The following is a 20,822-nucleotide window of genomic DNA, read 5'->3' as shown; positions in this document are numbered from 1 at the left end:
GAATGATTCACCCAAAGCAAGCAACTGCACATGCTGCTCTCTTCTGCAATATGGTTGCTGTCTTTTCCATGGCCGTCATCGAACAAGAAATGAAAATACCTCCATCCTTCAGACATTTTGTTTGCTCTAGGTGTATGCTCTCGGTGAGGACAATAAAACAATTTCTGCTCTCATGCCTTGCTTTCATCAAGTAGGCCCACCCTTCAGTACAAAAGGACGTGCAAACGAATGGCGCAAACTATCGTCACTTCTCTTTTTGAGCTGTCACTGATGCCCCTGGAGCACAGTACATCACGCTGGTGAGGGATAGACAGCTTCCATTATCTCAGCTTTCCTATAAGTTGAGAGAGTAAATGCAAACAATAAGCTGCTGTTTCTGCCCGGTCTCGAACCAGGGACCTTTCGCGTGTAAAGCGAACGAGATAACCACTACACCACAGAAACAGATACTCTTGCAGCAATCTTCTTGGCATGTAGTGGGCTGGAAAGCACAGACCAAGGGCCAATGTCCATGAAGCTCAACGTTGGACCCTCCTTACCCGATCTCTTTCTTTGGAAGAAAGGAACGAGGACCACTTTTATTCCAAAAGGCGATTTTAAAACCATACCTGAAATCACGCTAGAAAAACACTTTGAATTTAATGTTCCTACACTGATGGTCCACCCCAGAAAAGCAGTTGCAAAGAAGTCCGGCACTGAAATTCTATACGCCAAAAGTGGGAAACAGCGTGCAGGGAAAGGAACTTTCTCACCATACACGGCGTCTTATAGCATTGAAAAGAAGAAATGGTCCTATATAATAAGCAGCCTAAAAATAATTCCACAACATGGGCTCGTCCGGGATTTGAACCCGGGACCTCTCGCACCCGAAGCGAGAATCATACCCCTAGACCAACGAGCCTGATTCCCCTGTCAGCAATTTGAACAATTTCTGATGCGTCTTTCAGAAACAAAGCAGTGCTATTTGGCTGCTCTCTCTCTATGTGAGCCACACAAAGTCATGTTTTCTCTCAAGGTGTTGTTTTTTTCACTCTTGCAAGGAAGGGATCAGCCGATATCCTAGCTGCCAGTGAGCAGAAAAAAGGCACTGATGAGAACTGCAGGCACTTTCTGGCACTTGTACTTCTCTGCAAGTCCTGGACCCTTGCCCCATAAACTTCCACCCCAGAAGCAAGGGAGGGCCTGCCAATTCTTGCTTCTAAGAAAGAAGCGTTTGATTCTTGGATTCAAACATGCTCACTCAGCACTCAATGAGGCTCGATCAGGCGAGATTTATATGAGTGGCTCGCAGGACTGAAACACTCACCTGGGAGACCCAGGGTGGCTGAATTCCCAGAATGGCCATTGTTGGGCAAGTCACCTCCTTTCCTCCTGCCTCAATCTAGAATTGGCTGCAAATCACAAGATAGAGTTCAATGTCCGTGTGTACTGCCTACTCCCAGCTACCTCTCTGTCTTCCTTATGTAAATTAAAATTCGCAAGGGGGGACCAATGACAATCTGCTCCTCCCACATAACCAGGAAGCCCTGTTGAACATGTCTGCCTGTGTTGTTGCAGGGACAGTGCCTTCTCCGCCCAAAAGGTGGCAGGAGAGCCTCACAACAAAGATGGGATCAACTGCTTAATGAGAAACCAGCACAGCAGTTAGTGTGATGGAGTGCAAATTTAACGGAAGGTGTGCCTGAGGTGTCCCTTCCAGGAATACATGGAATTGTGATTGAGGGCCCTGCCTGATCGTTGGTGGATTTCTCGTCATATGTTACAGGTCCGTGCAAAGATTGTGGTGTGTGGGGAATGCACTGCAAAAAACAGGACGATTTAAGGGTGTAAAAGAGACCTGTCAGAAGTGGGATTTGAACCCACGCCTCCATGAGGAGACCAGAAGTCTCAGTTGCACTGAAGATCAAGCTCTCTTGAGTCTGGCGCCTTAGACCACTCGGCCATCCTGACAGCCCTGGCTATGTACAGGTCTGACTCTTCTGTCTGCACTTGCCAATGTTTGCACTTACAGCGTTCGCAGCAATGTCACAGGTGTAAAGGCCCCACAATACAACATGGCATGATAAAAAAAAAAGCTAGGCACAAGAGCGACCACTGATGGATGCGGATTACTTTGTTTCGTCTTGGAAAAGTAAAGGAAGTTTCCCACGGCTCGCTGGGTTCATGGACCGCCTCTTCTTAAGCTTGCATTGAGATAATAAGGTTTTAGAGGGTGCACATAAAAGCAGCTCATGCACAGTGTTTCTGCCCGGTCTCGAACCGGGGACCTTTCGCGTGTTAGGCGAACGTGAAGACCACTACACTACAGAAACTAACTTGCTGTGTTTTACTGTTAGAGCAAGGTTCCTCTCAAGGATTCTCTCTACTTCTATTCTGCTGTATCAGCAGCCACCCAGAAAGCGAGGAGCAAGTGTGAAAACTGCAGAGATATCAGCCAACATGCTTGCAATTAGACGTATTAAATATTTACTTATGCAGGCATCGACAGACAAATATCTGATGCCTAAATGCCAGCAAGTACAGCTTGGGAAAGCATCACCTGGGACACACACAGACTAAGCATGAAGGCAGAAAAAGCATGGATATCCGTTTTTCTTCTGAGGTTCAAAATAATTTGTGCAACAATGCGCCGAGTGTAATGAGAAATAGTCAGGCATTGTCAGTTTTGAGTAGGATTCGTATGTTTACCTCTAAAAAAGGGCTCGTCTGGGATTTGAACCCGGGACCTCTCGCACCCTAAGCGAGAATCATACCCCTAGACCAACGAGCCGAGGCACAGAAGAGTCACCTTTTGCACCGGCTCCGGGGGTTATTGGCAGCGAGTTGGTGAATGATTCACCCAAAGCAAGCAACTGCACATGCTGCTCTCTTCTGCAATATGGTTGCTGTCTTTTCCATGGCCGTCATCGAACAAGAAATGAAAATACCTCCATCCTTCAGACATTTTGTTTGCTCTAGGTGTATGCTCTCGGTGAGGACAATAAAACAATTTCTGCTCTCATGCCTTGCTTTCATCAAGTAGGCCCACCCTTCAGTACAAAAGGACGTGCAAACGAATGGCGCAAACTATCGTCACTTCTCTTTTTGAGCTGTCACTGATGCCCCTGGAGCACAGTACATCACGCTGGTGAGGGATAGACAGCTTCCATTATCTCAGCTTTCCTATAAGTTGAGAGAGTAAATGCAAACAATAAGCTGCTGTTTCTGCCCGGTCTCGAACCAGGGACCTTTCGCGTGTAAAGCGAACGAGATAACCACTACACCACAGAAACAGATACTCTTGCAGCAATCTTCTTGGCATGTAGTGGGCTGGAAAGCACAGACCAAGGGCCAATGTCCATGAAGCTCAACGTTGGACCCTCCTTACCCGATCTCTTTCTTTGGAAGAAAGGAACGAGGACCACTTTTATTCCAAAAGGCGATTTTAAAACCATACCTGAAATCACGCTAGAAAAACACTTTGAATTTAATGTTTCTACACTGATGGTCCACCCCAGAAAAGCAGTTGCAAAGAAGTCCGGCACTGAAATTCTATACGCCAAAAGTGGGAAACAGCGTGCAGGGAAAGGAACTTTCTCACCATACACGGCGTCTTATAGCATTGAAAAGAAGAAATGGTCCTATATAATAAGCAGCCTAAAAATAATTCCACAACATGGGCTCGTCCGGGATTTGAACCCGGGACCTCTCGCACCCGAAGCAAGAATCATACCCCTAGACCAACGAGCCTGATTCCCCTGTCAGCAATTTGAACAATTTCTGATGCGTCTTTCAGAAACAAAGCAGTGCTATTTGGCTGCTCTCTCTCTATGTGAGCCACACAAAGTCATGTTTTCTCTCAAGGTGTTGTTTTTTTCACTCTTGCAAGGAAGGGATCAGCCGATATCCTAGCTGCCAGTGAGCAGAAAAAAGGCACTGATGAGAACTGCAGGCACTTTCTGGCACTTGTACTTCTCTGCAAGTCCTGGACCCTTGCCCCATAAACTTCCACCCCAGAAGCAAGGGAGGGCCTGCCAATTCTTGCTTCTAAGAAAGAAGCGTTTGATTCTTGGATTCAAACATGCTCACTCAGCACTCAATGAGGCTCGATCAGGCGAGATTTATATGAGTGGCTCGCAGGACTGAAACACTCACCTGGGAGACCCAGGGTGGCTGAATTCCCAGAATGGCCATTGTTGGGCAAGTCACCTCCTTTCCTCCTGCCTCAATCTAGAATTGGCTGCAAATCACAAGATAGAGTTCAATGTCCGTGTGTACTGCCTACTCCCAGCTACCTCTCTGTCTTCCTTATGTAAATTAAAATTCGCAAGGGGGGACCAATGACAATCTGCTCCTCCCACATAACCAGGAAGCCCTGTTGAACATGTCTGCCTGTGTTGTTGCAGGGACAGTGCCTTCTCCGCCCAAAAGGTGGCAGGAGAGCCTCACAACAAAGATGGGATCAACTGCTTAATGAGAAACCAGCACAGCAGTTAGTGTGATGGAGTGCAAATTTAACGGAGGGTGTGCCTGAGGTGTCCCTTCCAGGAATACATGGAATTGTGATTGAGGGCCCAGCCTGATCGTTGGTGGATTTCTCGTCATATGTTACAGGTCCGTGCAAAGATTGTGGTGTGTGGGGAATGCACTGCAAAAAACAGGACGATTTAAGGGTGTAAAAGAGACCTGTCAGAAGTGGGATTTGAACCCACGCCTCCATGAGGAGACCAGAAGTCTCAGTTGCACTGAAGATCAAGCTCTCTTGAGTCTGGCGCCTTAGACCACTCGGCCATCCTGACAGCACTGGCTATGTACAGGTCTGACTCTTCTGTCTGCACTTGCCAATGTTTGCACTTACAGCGTTCGCAGCAATGTCACAGGTGTAAAGGCCCCACAATACAACATGGCATGATGAAAAAAAAAGCTAGGCACAAGAGCGACCACTGATGGATGCGGATTACTTTGTTTCGTCTTGGAAAAGTAAAGGAAGTTTCCCACGGCTCGATGGGTTCATGGACCGCCTCTTCTTAAGCTTGCATTGAGATAATAAGGTTTTACAGGGTGCACATAAAAGCAGCTCATGCACAGTGTTTCTGCCCGGTCTCGAACCGGGGACCTTTCGCATGTTAGGCGAACTTGATGACCACTACACTACAGAAACTAACTTGCTGTGTTTTACTGTTAGAGCAAGGTTCCTCTCAAGGATTCTCTCTACTTCTATTCTGCTGTATCAGCAGCCACTCAGAAAGCGAGGAGCAAGTGTGAAAACTGCAGAGATATCAGCCAACATGCTTGCAATTAGACGTATTAAAAATTTACTTATGCAGGCATCGACAGACAAATATCTGATGCCTAAATGCCAGCAAGTACAGCTTGGGAAAGCATCACCTGGGACACACACAGACTAAGCATGAAGGCAGAAAAAGCATGGATATCCGTTTTTCTTCTGAGGTTCAAAATAATTTGTGCAACAATGCGCCGAGTGTAATGAGAAATAGTCAGGCATTGTCAGTTTTGAGTAGGATTCGTATGTTTACCTCTAAAAAAGGGCTCGTCTGGGATTTGAACCCGGGACCTCTCGCACCCTAAGCGAGAATCATACCCCTAGACCAACGAGCCGAGGCACAGAAGAGTCACCTTTTGCACCGGCTCCGGGGGTTATTGGCAGCGAGTTGGTGAATGATTCACCCAAAGCAAGCAACTGCACATGCTGCTCTCTTCTGCAATATGGTTGCTGTCTTTTCCATGGCCGTCATCGAACAAGAAATGAAAATACCTCCATCCTTCAGACATTTTGTTTGCTCTAGGTGTATGCTCTCGGTGAGGACAATAAAACAATTTCTGCTCTCATGCCTTGCTTTCATCAAGTAGGCCCACCCTTCAGTACAAAAGGACGTGCAAACGAATGGCGCAAACTATCGTCACTTCTCTTTTTGAGCTGTCACTGATGCCCCTGGAGCACAGTACATCACGCTGGTGAGGGATAGACAGCTTCCATTATCTCAGCTTTCCTATAAGTTGAGAGAGTAAATGCAAACAATAAGCTGCTGTTTCTGCCCGGTCTCGAACCAGGGACCTTTCGCGTGTAAAGCGAACGAGATAACCACTACACCACAGAAACAGATACTCTTGCAGCAATCTTCTTGGCATGTAGTGGGCTGGAAAGCACAGACCAAGGGCCAATGTCCATGAAGCTCAACGTTGGACCCTCCTTACCCGATCTCTTTCTTTGGAAGAAAGGAACGAGGACCACTTTTATTCCAAAAAGGCGATTTTAAAACCATACCTGAAATCACGCTAGAAAAACACTTTGAATTTAATGTTCCTACACTGATGGTCCACCCCAGAAAAGCAGTTGCAAAGAAGTCCGGCACTGAAATTCTATACGCCAAAAGTGGGAAACAGCGTGCAGGGAAAGGAACTTTCTCACCATACACGGCGTCTTATAGCATTGAAAAGAAGAAATGGTCCTATATAATAAGCAGCCTAAAAATAATTCCACAACATGGGCTCGTCCGGGATTTGAACCCGGGACCTCTCGCACCCGAAGCGAGAATCATACCCCTAGACCAACGAGCCTGATTCCCCTGTCAGCAATTTGAACAATTTCTGATGCGTCTTTCAGAAACAAAGCAGTGCTATTTGGCTGCTCTCTCTCTATGTGAGCCACACAAAGTCATGTTTTCTCTCAAGGTGTTGTTTTTTTCACTCTTGCAAGGAAGGGATCAGCCGATATCCTAGCTGCCAGTGAGCAGAAAAAAGGCACTGATGAGAACTGCAGGCACTTTCTGGCACTTGTACTTCTCTGCAAGTCCTGGACCCTTGCCCCATAAACTTCCACCCCATAAGCAAGGGAGGGCCTGCCAATTCTTGCTCCTAAGAAAGAGGCGTTTGATTCTTGGATTCAAACATGCTCACTCAGCGCTCGATCAGGCTCGATCAGGCGAGATTTATATGAGTGGCTCGCAGGACTGAAACACTCACCTGGGAGACCCAGGGTGGCTGAATTCCCAGAATGGCCATTGTTGGGCAAGTCACCTCCTTTCCTCCTGCCTCAATCTAGAATTGGCTGCAAATCACAAGATAGAGTTCAATGTCCGTGTGTACTGCCTACTCCCAGCTACCTCTCTGTCTTCCTTATGTAAATTAAAATTCGCAAGGGGGGACCAATGACAATCTGCTCCTCCCACATAACCAGGAAGCCCTGTTGAACATGTCTGCCTGTGTTGTTGCAGGGACAGTGCCTTCTCCGCCCAAAAGGTGGCAGGAGAGCCTCACAACAAAGATGGGATCAACTGCTTAATGAGAAACCAGCACAGCAGTTAGTGTGATGGAGTGCAAATTTAACGGAGGGTGTGCCTGAGGTGTCTCTTCCAGGAATACATGGAATTGTGATTGAGGGCCCAGCCTGATCGTTGGTGGATTTCTCGTCATATGTTACAGGTCCGTGCAAAGATTGTGGTGTGTGGGGAATGCACTGCAAAAAACAGGACGATTTAAGGGTGTAAAAGAGACCTGTCAGAAGTGGGATTTGAACCCACGCCTCAATGAGGAGACCAGAAGTCTCAGTTGCACTGAAGATCAAGCTCTCTTGAGTCTGGCGCCTTAGACCACTCGGCCATCCTGACAGCCCTGGCTATGTACAGGTCTGACTCTTCTGTCTGCACTTGCCAATGTTTGCACTTACAGCGTTCGCAGCAATGTCACAGGTGTAAAGGCCCCACAATACAACATGGCATGATGAAAAAAAAAGCTAGGCACAAGAGCGACCACTGATGGATGCGGATTACTTTGTTTCGTCTTGGAAAAGTAAAGGAAGTTTCCCACGGCTCGCTGGGTTCATGGACCGCCTCTTCTTAAGCTTGCTTTGAGATAATAAGGTTTTAGAGGGTGCACATAAAAGCAGCTCATGCACAGTGTTTCTGCCCGGTCTCGAACCGGGGACCTTTCGCGTGTTAGGCGAACGTGATGACCACTACACTACAGAAACTCACTTGCTGTGTTTTACTGTTAGAGCAAGGTTCCTCTCAAGGATTCTCTCTACTTCTATTCTGCTGTATCAGCAGCCACTCAGAAAGCGAGGAGCAAGTGTGAAAACTGCAGAGATATCAGCCAACATGCTTGCAATTAGACGTATTAAAAATTTACTTATGCAGGCATCGACAGACAAATATCTGATGCCTAAATGCCAGCAAGTACAGCTTGGGAAAGCATCACCTGGGACACACACAGACTAAGCATGAAGGCAGAAAAAGCATGGATATCCGTTTTTCTTCTGAGGTTCAAAATAATTTGTGCAACAATGCGCCGAGTGTAATGAGAAATAGTCAGGCATTGTCAGTTTTGAGTAGGATTCGTATGTTTACCTCTAAAAAAGGGCTCGTCCGGGATTTGAACCCGGGACCTCTCGCACCCTAAGCGAGAATCATACCCCTAGACCAACGAGCCGAGGCACAGAAGAGTCACCTTTTGCACCGGCTCCGGGGGTTATTGGCAGCGAGTTGGTGAATGATTCACCCAAAGCAAGCAACTGCACATGCTGCTCTCTTCTGCAATATGGTTGCTGTCTTTTCCAAGGCCGTCATCGAACAAGAAATGAAAATACCTCCATCCTTCAGACATTTTGTTTGCTCTAGGTGTATGCTCTCGGTGAGGACAATAAAACAATTTCTGCTCTCATGCCTTGCTTTCATCAAGTAGGCCCACCCTTCAGTTCAAAAGGACGTGCAAACGAATGGCGCAAACTATCGTCACTTCTCTTTTTGAGCTGTCACTGATGCCCCTGGAGCACAGTACGTCACGCTGGTGAGGGATAGACAGCTTCCATTATCTCAGCTTTCCTATAAGTTGAGAGAGTAAATGCAAACAATAAGATGCTGTTTCTGCCCGGTCTCGAACCAGGGACCTTTCGCGTGTAAAGCAAACGTGATAACCACTACACCACAGAAACAGATACTTTTGCAGCAATCTTCTTGGCATGTAGTGGGCTGGAAAGCACAGACCAAGGGCCAATGTCCATGAAGCTCAACGTTGGACCCTCCTTACCCGATCTCTTTCTTTGGAAGAAAGGAACGAGGACCACTTTTATTCCAAAAGGCGATTTTAAAACCATACCTGAAATCACGCTAGAAAAACACTTTGAATTTAATGTTCCTACACTGATGGTCCACCCCAGAAAAGCAGTTGCAAAGAAGTCCGGCACTGAAATTCTATACGCCAAAAGTGGGAAACAGCGTGCAGGGAAAGGAACTTTCTCACCATACACGGCGTCTTATAGCATTGAAAAGAAGAAATGGTCCTATATAATAAGCAGCCTAAAAATAATTCCACAACATGGGCTCGTCCGGGATCTCTCGCACCCGAAGCGAGAATCATACCCCTAGACCAACAAGCCTGATTCCCCTGTCAGCAATTTGAACAATTTCTGATGCGTCTTTCAGAAACAAAGCAGTGCTATTTGGCTGCTCTCTCTCTATGTGAGCCACACAAAGTCATGTTTTCTCTCAAGGTGTTGTTTTTTTCACTCTTGCAAGGAAGGGATCAGCCGATATCCTAGCTGCCAGTGAGCAGAAAAAAGGCACTGATGAGAACTGCAGGCACTTTCTGGCACTTGTACTTCTCTGCAAGTCCTGGACCCTTGCCCCATAAACTTCCACCCCAGAAGCAAGGGAGGGCCTGCCAATTCTTGCTTCTAAGAAAGAAGCGTTTGATTCTTGGATTCAAACATGCTCACTCAGCACTCAATGAGGCTCGATCAGGCGAGATTTATATGAGTGGCTCGCAGGACTGAAACACTCACCTGGGAGAACCAGGGTGGCTGAATTCCCAGAATGGCCATTGTTGGGCAAGTCACCTCCTTTCCTCCTGCCTCAATCTAGAATTGGCTGCAAATCACAAGATAGAGTTCAATGTCCGTGTGTACTGCCTACTCCCAGCTACCTCTCTGTCTTCCTTATGTAAATTAAAATTCGCAAGGGGGGACCAATGACAATCTGCTCCTCCCACATAACCAGGAAGCCCTGTTGAACATGTCTGCCTGTGTTGTTGCAGGGACAGTGCCTTCTCCGCCCAAAAGGTGGCAGGAGAGCCTCACAACAAAGATGGGATCAACTGCTTAATGAGAAACCAGCACAGCAGTTAGTGTGATGGAGTGCAAATTTAACGGAAGGTGTGCCTGAGGTGTCCCTTCCAGGAATACATGGAATTGTGATTGAGGGCCCTGCCTGATCGTTGGTGGATTTCTCGTCATATGTTACAGGTCCGTGCAAAGATTGTGGTGTGTGGGGAATGCACTGCAAAAAACAGGACGATTTAAGGGTGTAAAAGAGACCTGTCAGAAGTGGGATTTGAACCCACGCCTCCATGAGGAGACCAGAAGTCTCAGTTGCACTGAAGATCAAGCTCTCTTGAGTCTGGCGCCTTAGACCACTCGGCCATCCTGACAGCCCTGGCTATGTACAGGTCTGACTCTTCTGTCTGCACTTGCCAATGTTTGCACTTACAGCGTTCGCAGCAATGTCACAGGTGTAAAGGCCCCACAATACAACATGGCATGATAAAAAAAAAAGCTAGGCACAAGAGCGACCACTGATGGATGCGGATTACTTTGTTTCGTCTTGGAAAAGTAAAGGAAGTTTCCCACGGCTCGCTGGGTTCATGGACCGCCTCTTCTTAAGCTTGCATTGAGATAATAAGGTTTTAGAGGGTGCACATAAAAGCAGCTCATGCACAGTGTTTCTGCCCGGTCTCGAACCGGGGACCTTTCGCATGTTAGGCGAACGTGATGACCACTACACTACAGAAACTAACTTGCTGTGTTTTACTGTTAGAGCAAGGTTCCTCTCAAGGATTCTCTCTACTTCTATTCTGCTGTATCAGCAGCCACCCAGAAAGCGAGGAGCAAGTGTGAAAACTGCAGAGATATCAGCCAACATGCTTGCAATTAGACGTATTAAAAATTTACTTATGCAGGCATCGACAGACAAATATCTGATGCCTAAATGCCAGCAAGTACAGCTTGGGAAAGCATCACCTGGGACACACACAGACTAAGCATGAAGGCAGAAAAAGCATGGATATCCGTTTTTCTTCTGAGGTTCAAAATAATTTGTGCAACAATGCGCCGAGTGTAATGAGAAATAGTCAGGCATTGTCAGTTTTGAGTAGGATTCGTATGTTTACCTCTAAAAAAAGGGCTCGTCTGGGATTTGAACCCGGGACCTCTCGCACCCTAAGCGAGAATCATACCCCTAGACCAACGAGCCGAGGCACAGAAGAGTCACCTTTTGCACCGGCTCCGGGGGTATTGGCAGCGAGTTGGTGAATGATTCACCCAAAGCAAGCAACTGCACATGCTGCTCTCTTCTGCAATATGGTTGCTGTCTTTTCCATGGCCGTCATCGAACAAGAAATGAAAATACCTCCATCCTTCAGACATTTTGTTTGCTCTAGGTGTATGCTCTCGGTGAGGACAATAAAACAATTTCTGCTCTCATGCCTTGCTTTCATCAAGTAGGCCCACCCTTCAGTACAAAAGGACGTGCAAACGAATGGCGCAAACTATCGTCACTTCTCTTTTTGAGCTGTCACTGATGCCCCTGGAGCACAGTACATCACGCTGGTGAGGGATAGACAGCTTCCATTATCTCAGCTTTCCTATAAGTTGAGAGAGTAAATGCAAACAATAAGCTGCTGTTTCTGCCCGGTCTCGAACCAGGGACCTTTCGCGTGTAAAGCGAACGAGATAACCACTACACCACAGAAACAGATACTCTTGCAGCAATCTTCTTGGCATGTAGTGGGCTGGAAAGCACAGACCAAGGGCCAATGTCCATGAAGCTCAACGTTGGACCCTCCTTACCCGATCTCTTTCTTTGGAAGAAAGGAACGAGGACCACTTTTATTCCAAAAGGCGATTTTAAAACCATACCTGAAATCACGCTAGAAAAACACTTTGAATTTACTGTTCCTACACTGATGGTCCACCCCAGAAAAGCAGTTGCAAAGAAGTCCGGCACTGAAATTCTATACGCCAAAAGTGGGAAACAGCGTGCAGGGAAAGGAACTTTCTCACCATACACGGCGTCTTATAGCATTGAAAAGAAGAAATGGTCCTATATAATAAGCAGCCTAAAAATAATTCCACAACATGGGCTCGTCCGGGATTTGAACCCGGGACCTCTCGCACCCGAAGCGAGAATCATACCCCTAGACCAACGAGCCTGATTCCCCTGTAAGCAATTTGAACAATTTCTGATGCGTCTTTCAGAAACAAAGCAGTGCTATTTGGCTGCTCTCTCTCTATGTGAGCCACACAAAGTCATGTTTTCTCTCAAGGTGTTGTTTTTTTCACTCTTGCAAGGAAGGGATCAGCCAATATCCTAGCTGCCAGTGAGCAGAAAAAAGGCACTGATGAGAACTGCAGGCACTTTCTGGCACTTGTACTTCTCTGCAAGTCCTGGACCCTTGCCCCATAAACTTCCACCCCAGAAGCAAGGGAGGGCCTGCCAATTCTTGCTTCTAAGAAAGAAGCGTTTGATTCTTGGATTCAAACATGCTCACTCAGCACTCAATGAGGCTCGATCAGGCGAGATTTATATGAGTGGCTCGCAGGACTGAAACACTCACCTGGGAGACCCAGGGTGGCTGAATTCCCAGAATGGCCATTGTTGGGCAAGTCACCTCCTTTCCTCCTGCCTCAATCTAGAATTGGCTGCAAATCACAAGATAGAGTTCAATGTCCGTGTGTACTGCCTACTCCCAGCTACCTCTCTGTCTTCCTTATGTAAATTAAAATTCGCAAGGGGGGACCAATGACAATCTGCTCCTCCCACATAACCAGGAAGCCCTGTTGAACATGTCTGCCTGTGTTGTTGCAGGGACAGTGCCTTCTCCGCCCAAAAGGTGGCAGGAGAGCCTCACAACAAAGATGGGATCAACTGCTTAATGAGAAACCAGCACAGCAGTTAGTGTGATGGAGTGCAAATTTAACGGAGGGTGTGCCTGAGGTGTCCCTTCCAGGAATACATGGAATTGTGATTGAGGGCCCAGCCTGATCGTTGGTGGATTTCTCGTCATATGTTACAGGTCCGTGCAAAGATTGTGGTGTGTGGGGAATGCACTGCAAAAAACAGGACGATTTAAGGGTGTAAAAGAGACCTGTCAGAAGTGGGATTTGAACCCACGCCTCCATGAGGAGACCAGAAGTCTCAGTTGCAATGAAGATCAAGCTCTCTTGAGTCTGGCGCCTTAGACCACTCGGCCATCCTGACAGCACTGGCTATGTTCATGTCTGACTCTTCTGTCTGCACTTGCCAATGTTTGCACTTACAGCGTTCGCAGCAATGTCACAGGTGTAAAGGCCCCACAATACAACATGGCATGATGAAAAAAAAAGCTAGGCACAAGAGCGACCACTGATGGATGCGGATTACTTTGTTTCGTCTTGGAAAAGTAAAGGAAGTTTCCCACGGCTCGCTGGGTTCATGGACCGCCTCTTCTTAAGCTTGCTTTGAGATAATAAGGTTTTACAGGGTGCACATAAAAGCAGCTCATGCACAGTGTTTCTGCCCGGTCTCGAACCGGGGACCTTTCGCGTGTTAGGCGAACGTGATGACCACTACACTACAGAAACTAACTTGCTGTGTTTTACTGTTAGAGCAAGGTTCCTCTCAAGGATTCTCTCTACTTCTATTCTGCTGTATCAGCAGCCACTCAGAAAGCGAGGAGCAAGTGTGAAAACTGCAGAGATATCAGCCAACATGCTTGCAATTAGACGTATTAAAAATTTACTTATGCAGGCATCGACAGACAAATATCTGATGCCTAAATGCCAGCAAGTACAGCTTGGGAAAGCATCACCTGGGACACACACAGACTAAGCATGAAGGCAGAAAAAGCATGGATATCCGTTTTTCTTCTGAGGTTCAAAATAATTTGTGCAACAATGCGCCGAGTGTAATGAGAAATAGTCAGGCATTGTCAGTTTTGAGTAGGATTCGTATGTTTACCTCTAAAAAAGGGCTCGTCCGGGATTTGAACCCGGGACCTCTCGCACCCTAAGCGAGAATCATACCCCTAGACCAACGAGCCGAGGCACAGGAGAGTCACCTTTTGCACCGGCTCCGGGGGTTATTGGCAGCGAGTTGGTGAATGATTCACCCAAAGCAAGCAACTGCACATGCTGCTCTCTTCTGCAATATGGTTGCTGTCTTTTCCATGGCCGTCATCGAACAAGAAATGAAAATACCTCCATCCTTCAGACATTTTGTTTGCTCTAGGTGTATGCTCTCGGTGAGGACAATAAAACAATTTCTGCTCTCATGCCTTGCTTTCATCAAGTAGGCCCACCCTTCAGTACAAAAGGACGTGCAAACGAATGGCGCAAACTATCGTCACTTCTCTTTTTGAGCTGTCACTGATGCCCCTGGAGCACAGTACATCACGCTGGTGAGGGATAGACAGCTTCCATTATCTCAGCTTTCCTATAAGTTGAGAGAGTAAATGCAAAAAATAAGCTGCTGTTTCTGCCCGGTCTCGAACCAGGGACCTTTCGCGTGTAAAGCGAACGAGATAACCACTACACCACAGAAACAGATACTCTTGCAGCAATCTTCTTGGCATGTAGTGGGCTGGAAAGCACAGACCAAGGGCCAATGTCCATGAAGCTCAACGTTGGACCCTCCTTACCCGATCTCTTTCTTTGGAAGAAAGGAACGAGGACCACTTTTATTCCAAAAGGCGATTTTAAAACCATACCTGAAATCACGCTAGAAAAACACTTTGAATTTAATGTTCCTACACTGATGGTCCACCCCAGAAAAGCAGTTGCAAAGAAGTCCGGCACTGAAATTCTATACGCCAAAAGTGGGAAACAGCGTGCAGGGAAAGGAACTTTCTCACCATACACGGCGTCTTATAGCATTGAAAAGAAGAAATGGTCCTATATAATAAGCAGCCTAAAAATAATTCCACAACATGGGCTCGTTCGGGATTTGAACCCGGGACCTCTCGCACCCGAAGCAAGAATCATACCCCTAGACCAACGAGCCTGATTCCCCTGTCAGCAATTTGAACAATTTCTGATGCGTCTTTCAGAAACAAAGCAGTGCTATTTGGCTGCTCTCTCTCTATGTGAGCCACACAAAGTCATGTTTTCTCTCAAGGTGTTGTTTTTTTCACTCTTGCAAGGAAGGGATCAGCCGATATCCTAGCTGCCAGTGAGCAGAAAAAAGGCACTGATGAGAACTGCAGGCACTTTCTGGCACTTGTACTTCTCTGCAAGTCCTGGACCCTTGCCCCATAAACTTCCACCCCAGAAGCAAGGGAGGGCCTGCCAATTCTTGCTCCTAAGAAAGAGGCGTTTGATTCTTGGATTCAAACATGCTCACTCAGCGCTCAATGAGGCTCGATCAGGCGAGATTTATATGAGTGGCTCGCAGGACTGAAACACTCACCTGGGAGACCCAGGGTGGCTGAATTCCCAGAATGGCCATTGTTGGGCAAGTCACCTCCTTTCCTCCTGCCTCAATCTAGAATTGGCTGCAAATCACAAGATAGAGTTCAATGTCCGTGTGTACTGCCTACTCCCAGCTACCTCTCTGTCTTCCTTATGTAAATTAAAATTCGCAAGGGGGGACCAATGACAATCTGCTCCTCCCACATAACCAGGAAGCCCTGTTGAACATGTCTGCCTGTGTTGTTGCAGGGACAGTGCCTTCTCCGCCCAAAAGGTGGCAGGAGAGCCTCACAACAAAGATGGGATCAACTGCTTAATGAGAAACCAGCACAGCAGTTAGTGTGATGGAGTGCAAATTTAACGGAGGGTGTGCCTGAGGTGTCTCTTCCAGGAATACATGGAATTGTGATTGAGGGCCCAGCCTGATCGTTGGTGGATTTCTCGTCATATGTTACAGGTCCGTGCAAAGATTGTGGTGTGTGGGGAATGCACTGCAAAAAACAGGACGATTTAAGGGTGTAAAAGAGACCTGTCAGAAGTGGGATTTGAACCCACGCCTCAATGAGGAGACCAGAAGTCTCAGTTGCACTGAAGATCAAGCTCTCTTGAGTCTGGCGCCTTAGACCACTCGGCCATCCTGACAGCCCTGGCTATGTACAGGTCTGACTCTTCTGTCTGCACTTGCCAATGTTTGCACTTACAGCGTTCGCAGCAATGTCACAGGTGTAAAGGCCCCACAATACAACATGGCATGATGAAAAAAAAAGCTAGGCACAAGAGCGACCACTGATGGATGCGGATTACTTTGTTTCGTCTTGGAAAAGTAAAGGAAGTTTCCCACGGCTCGCTGGGTTCATGGACCGCCTCTTCTTAAGCTTGCATTGAGATAATAAGGTTTTAGAGGGTGCACATAAAAGCAGCTCATGCACAGTGTTTCTGCCCGGTCTCGAACCGGGGACCTTTCGCGTGTTAGGCGAACGTGATGACCACTACACTACAGAAACTAACTTGCTGTGTTTTACTGTTAGAGCAAGGTTCCTCTCAAGGATTCTCTCTACTTCTATTCTGCTGTATCAGCAGCCACTCAGAAAGCGAGGAGCAAGTGTGAAAACTGCAGAGATATCAGCCAACATGCTTGCAATTAGACGTATTAAAAATTTACTTATGCAGGCATCGACAGACAAATATCTGATGCCTAAATGCCAGCAAGTACAGCTTGGGAAAGCATCACCTGGGACACACACAGACTAAGCATGAAGTCAGAAAAAGCATGGATATCCGTTTTTCTTCTGAGGTTCAAAATAATTTGTGCAACAATGCGCCGAGTGTAATGAGAAATAGTCAGGCATTGTCAGTTTTGAGTAGGATTCGTATGTTTACCTCTAAAAAAGGGCTCGTCCGGGATTTGAACCCGGGACCTCTCGCACCCTAAGCGAGAATCATACCCCTAGACCAACGAGCCGAGGCACACAAGAGTCACCTTTTGCACCGGCTCCGGGGGTTATTGGCAGCGAGTTGGTGAATGATTCACCCAAAGCAAGCAACTGCACATGCTGCTCTCTTCTGCAATATGGTTGCTGTCTTTTCCAAGGCCGTCATCAAACAAGAAATGAAAATACCTCCATCCTTCAGACATTTTGTTTGCTCTAGGTGTATGCTCTCGGTGAGGACAATAAAACAATTTCTGCTCTCATGCCTTGCTTTCATCAAGTAGGCCCACCCTTCAGTTCAAAAGGACGTGCAAACGAATGGCGCAAACTATCGTCACTTCTCTTTTTGAGCTGTCACTGATGCCCCTGGAGCACAGTACGTCACGCTGGTGAGGGATAGACAGCTTCCATTATCTCAGCTTTCCTATAAGTTGAGAGAGTAAATGCAAACAATAAGATGCTGTTTCTGCCCGGTCTCGAACCAGGGACCTTTCGTGTGTAAAGCGAACGTGATAACCACTACACCACAGAAACAGATACTCTTGCAGCAATCTTCTTGGCATGTAGTGGGCTGGAAAGCACAGACCAAGGGCCAATGTCCATGAAGCTCAACGTTGGACCCTCCTTACCCGATCTCTTTCTTTGGAAGAAAGGAACGAGGACCACTTTTATTCCAAAAGGCGATTTTAAAACCATACCTGAAATCACGCTAGAAAAACACTTTGAATTTAATGTTCCTACACTGATGGTCCACCCCAGAAAAGCAGTTGCAAAGAAGTCCGGCACTGAAATTCTATACGCCAAAAGTGGGAAACAGCGTGCAGGGAAAGGAACTTTCTCACCATACACGGCGTCTTATAGCATTGAAAAGAAGAAATGGTCCTATATAATAAGCAGCCTAAAAATAATTCCACAACATGGGCTCGTCCGGGATTTGAACCCGGGACCTCTCGCACCCGAAGCGAGAATCATACCCCTAGACCAACAAGCCTGATTCACCTGTCAGCAATTTGAACAATTTCTGATGCGTCTTTCAGAAACAAAGCAGTGCTATTTGGCTGCTCTCTCTCTATGTGAGCCACACAAAGTCATGTTTTCTCTCAAGGTGTTGTTTTTTTCACTCTTGCAAGGAAGGGATCAGCCGATATCCTAGCTGCCAGTGAGCAGAAAAAAGGCACTGATGAGAACTGCAGGCACTTTCTGGCACTTGTACTTCTCTGCAAGTCCTGGACCCTTGCCCCATAAACTTCCACCCCAGAAGCAAGGGAGGGCCTGCCAATTCTTGCTTCTAAGAAAGAAGCGTTTGATTCTTGGATTCAAACATGCTCACTCAGCACTCAATGAGGCTCGATCAGGCGAGATTTATATGAGTGGCTCGCAGGACTGAAACACTCACCTGGGAGACCCAGGGTGGCTGAATTCCCAGAATGGCCATTGTTGGGCAAGTCACCTCCTTTCCTCCTGCCTCAATCTAGAATTGGCTGCAAATCACAAGATAGAGTTCAATGTCCGTGTGTACTGCCTACTCCCAGCTACCTCTCTGTCTTCCTTATGTAAATTAAAATTCGCAAGGGGGGACCAATGACAATCTGCTCCTCCCACATAACCAGGAAGCCCTGTTGAACATGTCTGCCTGTGTTGTTGCAGGGACAGTGCCTTCTCCGCCCAAAAGGTGGCAGGAGAGCCTCACAACAAAGATGGGATCAACTGCTTAATGAGAAACCAGCACAGCAGTTAGTGTGATGGAGTGCAAATTTAACGGAAGGTGTGCCTGAGGTGTCCCTTCCAGGAATACATGGAATTGTGATTGAGGGCCCTGCCTGATCGTTGGTGGATTTCTCGTCATATGTTACAGGTCCGTGCAAAGATTGTGGTGTGTGGGGAATGCACTGCAAAAAACAGGACGATTTAAGGGTGTAAAAGAGACCTGTCAGAAGTGGGATTTGAACCCACACCTCAATGAGGAGACCAGAAGTCTCAGTTGCACTGAAGATCAAGCTCTCTTGAGTCTGGCGCCTTAGACCACTCGGCCATCCTGACAGCCCTGGCTATGTACAGGTCTGACTCTTCTGTCTGCACTTGCCAATGTTTGCACTTACAGCGTTCGCAGCAATGTCACAGGTGTAAAGGCCCCACAATACAACATGGCATGATGAAAAAAAAAGCTAGGCACAAGAGCGACCACTGATGGATGCGGATTACTTTGTTTCGTCTTGGAAAAGTAAAGGAAGTTTCCCACGGCTCGCTGGGTTCATGGACCGCCTCTTCTTAAGCTTGCATTGAGATAATAAGGTTTTAGAGGGTGCACATAAAAGCAGCTCATGCACAGTGTTTCTGCCCGGTCTCGAACCGGGGACCTTTCGCGTGTTAGGCGAACGTGATGACCACTACACTACAGAAACTAACTTGCTGTGTTTTACTGTTAGAGCAAGGTTCCTCTCAAGGATTCTCTCTACTTCTATTCTGCTGTATCAGCAGCCACTCAGAAAGCGAGGAGCAAGTGTGAAAACTGCAGAGATATCAGCCAACATGCTTGCAATTAGACGTATTAAAAATTTACTTATGCAGGCATCGACAGACAAATATCTGATGCCTAAATGCCAGCAAGTACAGCTTGGGAAAGCATCACCTGGGACACACACAGACTAAGCATGAAGTCAGAAAAAGCATGGATATCCGTTTTTCTTCTGAGGTTCAAAATAATTTGTGCAACAATGCGCCGAGTGTAATGAGAAATAGTCAGGCATTGTCAGTTTTGAGTAGGATTCGTATGTTTACCTCTAAAAAAGGGCTCGTCCGGGATTTGAACCCGGGACCTCTCGCACCCTAAGCGAGAATCATACCCCTAGACCAACGAGCCGAGGCACACAAGAGTCACCTTTTGCACCGGCTCCGGGGGTTATTGGCAGCGAGTTGGTGAATGATTCACCCAAAGCAAGCAACTGCACATGCTGCTCTCTTCTGCAATATGGTTGCTGTCTTTTCCAAGGCCGTCATCGAACAAGAAATGAAAATACCTCCATCCTTCAGACATTTTGTTTGCTCTAGGTGTATGCTCTCGGTGAGGACAATAAAACAATTTCTGCTCTCATGCCTTGCTTTCATCAAGTAGGCCCACCCTTCAGTTCAAAAGGACGTGCAAACGAATGGCGCAAACTATCGTCACTTCTCTTTTTGAGCTGTCACTGATGCCCCTGGAGCACAGTACGTCACGCTGGTGAGGGATAGACAGCTTCCATTATCTCAGCTTTCCTATAAGTTGAGAGAGTAAATGCAAACAATAAGATGCTGTTTCTGCCCGGTCTCGAACCAGGGACCTTTCGTGTGTAAAGCGAACGTGATAACCACTACACCACAGAAACAGATACTCTTGCAGCAATCTTCTTGGCATGTAGTGGGCTGGAAAGCACAGACCAAGGGCCAATGTCCATGAAGCTCAACGTTGGACCCTCCTTACCCGATCTCTTTCTTTGGAAGAAAGGAACGAGGACCACTTTTATTCCAAAAGGCGATTTTAAAACCATACCTGAAATCACGCTAGAAAAACACTTTGAATTTAATGTTCCTACACTGATGGTCCACCCCAGAAAAGCAGTTGCAAAGAAGTCCGGCACTGAAATTCTATACGCCAAAAGTGGGAAACAGCGTGCAGGGAAAGGAACTTTCTCACCATACACGGCGTCTTATAGCATTGAAAAGAAGAAATGGTCCTATATAATAAGCAGCCTAAAAATAATTCCACAACATGGGCTCGTCCGGGATTTGAACCCGGGACCTCTCGCACCCGAAGCGAGAATCATACCCCTAGACCAACAAGCCTGATTCACCTGTCAGCAATTTGAACAATTTCTGATGCGTCTTTCAGAAACAAAGCAGTGCTATTTGGCTGCTCTCTCTCTATGTGAGCCACACAAAGTCATGTTTTCTCTCAAGGTGTTGTTTTTTTCACTCTTGCA

At 46.9% G+C, this 20,822-nt stretch overlaps 23 non-coding genes across 23 annotated transcripts; all 23 read right to left on the bottom strand.

The window, feature by feature from the left end:
- Positions 1-829: 829 nt before the first annotated feature.
- Positions 830-901, bottom strand: TRNAP-CGG (transfer RNA proline (anticodon CGG)). The gene has a single exon. It is a non-coding gene; the product is annotated as a tRNA-Pro (tRNA).
- Positions 902-1,838: 937 nt separating this feature from the next.
- TRNAL-CAA (transfer RNA leucine (anticodon CAA)) lies at positions 1,839-1,950 on the bottom strand. The gene is made up of 2 exons: positions 1,913-1,950; positions 1,839-1,884 (listed from the first exon to the last, which is right to left on the bottom strand). It is a non-coding gene; the product is annotated as a tRNA-Leu (tRNA).
- Positions 1,951-2,239: 289 nt separating this feature from the next.
- On the bottom strand, positions 2,240-2,312 carry TRNAV-AAC (transfer RNA valine (anticodon AAC)). Its single transcript has one exon. It is a non-coding gene; the product is annotated as a tRNA-Val (tRNA).
- Positions 2,313-3,657: 1,345 nt separating this feature from the next.
- TRNAP-CGG (transfer RNA proline (anticodon CGG)) lies at positions 3,658-3,729 on the bottom strand. The gene has a single exon. It is a non-coding gene; the product is annotated as a tRNA-Pro (tRNA).
- A 937-nt stretch (positions 3,730-4,666) lies between these two features.
- Positions 4,667-4,778, bottom strand: TRNAL-CAA (transfer RNA leucine (anticodon CAA)). Its single transcript has 2 exons — positions 4,741-4,778; positions 4,667-4,712 (listed from the first exon to the last, which is right to left on the bottom strand). It is a non-coding gene; the product is annotated as a tRNA-Leu (tRNA).
- A 1,708-nt stretch (positions 4,779-6,486) lies between these two features.
- Positions 6,487-6,558, bottom strand: TRNAP-CGG (transfer RNA proline (anticodon CGG)). The gene has a single exon. It is a non-coding gene; the product is annotated as a tRNA-Pro (tRNA).
- Positions 6,559-7,896: 1,338 nt separating this feature from the next.
- TRNAV-AAC (transfer RNA valine (anticodon AAC)) lies at positions 7,897-7,969 on the bottom strand. The gene has a single exon. It is a non-coding gene; the product is annotated as a tRNA-Val (tRNA).
- A 386-nt stretch (positions 7,970-8,355) lies between these two features.
- Positions 8,356-8,427, bottom strand: TRNAP-AGG (transfer RNA proline (anticodon AGG)). Its single transcript has one exon. It is a non-coding gene; the product is annotated as a tRNA-Pro (tRNA).
- Positions 8,428-8,856: 429 nt separating this feature from the next.
- Positions 8,857-8,929, bottom strand: TRNAV-UAC (transfer RNA valine (anticodon UAC)). Its single transcript has one exon. It is a non-coding gene; the product is annotated as a tRNA-Val (tRNA).
- A 1,381-nt stretch (positions 8,930-10,310) lies between these two features.
- Positions 10,311-10,422, bottom strand: TRNAL-CAA (transfer RNA leucine (anticodon CAA)). The gene is made up of 2 exons: positions 10,385-10,422; positions 10,311-10,356 (listed from the first exon to the last, which is right to left on the bottom strand). It is a non-coding gene; the product is annotated as a tRNA-Leu (tRNA).
- A 289-nt stretch (positions 10,423-10,711) lies between these two features.
- Positions 10,712-10,784, bottom strand: TRNAV-AAC (transfer RNA valine (anticodon AAC)). Its single transcript has one exon. It is a non-coding gene; the product is annotated as a tRNA-Val (tRNA).
- A 1,345-nt stretch (positions 10,785-12,129) lies between these two features.
- Positions 12,130-12,201, bottom strand: TRNAP-CGG (transfer RNA proline (anticodon CGG)). The gene has a single exon. It is a non-coding gene; the product is annotated as a tRNA-Pro (tRNA).
- A 937-nt stretch (positions 12,202-13,138) lies between these two features.
- On the bottom strand, positions 13,139-13,250 carry TRNAL-CAA (transfer RNA leucine (anticodon CAA)). Its single transcript has 2 exons — positions 13,213-13,250; positions 13,139-13,184 (listed from the first exon to the last, which is right to left on the bottom strand). It is a non-coding gene; the product is annotated as a tRNA-Leu (tRNA).
- A 289-nt stretch (positions 13,251-13,539) lies between these two features.
- Positions 13,540-13,612, bottom strand: TRNAV-AAC (transfer RNA valine (anticodon AAC)). The gene has a single exon. It is a non-coding gene; the product is annotated as a tRNA-Val (tRNA).
- Positions 13,613-13,998: 386 nt separating this feature from the next.
- Positions 13,999-14,070, bottom strand: TRNAP-AGG (transfer RNA proline (anticodon AGG)). The gene has a single exon. It is a non-coding gene; the product is annotated as a tRNA-Pro (tRNA).
- Positions 14,071-16,367: 2,297 nt separating this feature from the next.
- On the bottom strand, positions 16,368-16,440 carry TRNAV-AAC (transfer RNA valine (anticodon AAC)). Its single transcript has one exon. It is a non-coding gene; the product is annotated as a tRNA-Val (tRNA).
- Positions 16,441-16,826: 386 nt separating this feature from the next.
- On the bottom strand, positions 16,827-16,898 carry TRNAP-AGG (transfer RNA proline (anticodon AGG)). The gene has a single exon. It is a non-coding gene; the product is annotated as a tRNA-Pro (tRNA).
- A 429-nt stretch (positions 16,899-17,327) lies between these two features.
- TRNAV-UAC (transfer RNA valine (anticodon UAC)) lies at positions 17,328-17,400 on the bottom strand. Its single transcript has one exon. It is a non-coding gene; the product is annotated as a tRNA-Val (tRNA).
- Positions 17,401-17,785: 385 nt separating this feature from the next.
- TRNAP-CGG (transfer RNA proline (anticodon CGG)) lies at positions 17,786-17,857 on the bottom strand. Its single transcript has one exon. It is a non-coding gene; the product is annotated as a tRNA-Pro (tRNA).
- Positions 17,858-19,195: 1,338 nt separating this feature from the next.
- TRNAV-AAC (transfer RNA valine (anticodon AAC)) lies at positions 19,196-19,268 on the bottom strand. Its single transcript has one exon. It is a non-coding gene; the product is annotated as a tRNA-Val (tRNA).
- A 386-nt stretch (positions 19,269-19,654) lies between these two features.
- Positions 19,655-19,726, bottom strand: TRNAP-AGG (transfer RNA proline (anticodon AGG)). Its single transcript has one exon. It is a non-coding gene; the product is annotated as a tRNA-Pro (tRNA).
- A 429-nt stretch (positions 19,727-20,155) lies between these two features.
- Positions 20,156-20,228, bottom strand: TRNAV-UAC (transfer RNA valine (anticodon UAC)). The gene has a single exon. It is a non-coding gene; the product is annotated as a tRNA-Val (tRNA).
- Positions 20,229-20,613: 385 nt separating this feature from the next.
- TRNAP-CGG (transfer RNA proline (anticodon CGG)) lies at positions 20,614-20,685 on the bottom strand. The gene has a single exon. It is a non-coding gene; the product is annotated as a tRNA-Pro (tRNA).
- Positions 20,686-20,822: the final 137 nt, after the last annotated feature.

This window comes from Triturus cristatus, chromosome 10 (assembly GCF_964204655.1).
Source record: "Triturus cristatus chromosome 10, aTriCri1.1, whole genome shotgun sequence".
In the NCBI taxonomy this organism is placed as follows: domain Eukaryota; kingdom Metazoa; phylum Chordata; class Amphibia; order Caudata; family Salamandridae; genus Triturus; species Triturus cristatus.
Note: the sequence above shows the minus strand (reverse complement) of the source record. Positions and strands in the feature narration are given on the sequence as shown.